Genomic DNA, 626 nt, shown 5'->3' with positions numbered 1-626 from the left:
CTTGCCTTGTGGAATTTGATCCTCAGATTCTCCAGCATACGATGGAACCAAGCTTTGGCCAAGCAAGTGGTAAAAAAGGTCTTGATCCGGCTCCCTATTTCTTCTAATGACAGTTTGCGCTTCTGTTTGGATATTCGACTTTCATCCTCTGTCCTGTCCATTTCAGCAATTGTCCTAGCAATATCTGCTGCAACAACTTCAATCTCCTTTGAGCATTCACGTTTCAGCAGCTCATACTTTGAGTCTGGCACTTCATCCAAAAGTGGTTCGATCATCTGAGTCACCTCCTTTTGAATAATTCTTTTGACAGATTCCATTGTTGGAATCTCAAACACAGTGTCCTCTGACAAAACCTTTCCCTGGGTTTCAGGTTCCATATCGTCTGGCTCCAGATCATCAGCGTGTGCCAGCTCCACATCTCCTTCCTGTGGATCTTTCAGATCATCAGTGTGTGCCGGCTCCTGGGAGGGGGTCTGCCTTGTTCTCTGCCTTCGTTTTTTAACTGGGCACAGAATTTTCATTTTATCTGTGAAAGCTTTTACCATTTGTCTGACATGACTGTCAGCTTTCAGTATTGGAATTGTAGAGTCCTCTGATGAGACCTTCTCCCTGGTTTTTGGCTCCAC

The sequence above is a fragment of the Etheostoma spectabile genome, chromosome 9 (assembly GCF_008692095.1).
Source record: "Etheostoma spectabile isolate EspeVRDwgs_2016 chromosome 9, UIUC_Espe_1.0, whole genome shotgun sequence".
NCBI lineage: Eukaryota > Metazoa > Chordata > Actinopteri > Perciformes > Percidae > Etheostoma > Etheostoma spectabile.
Note: the sequence above shows the minus strand (reverse complement) of the source record.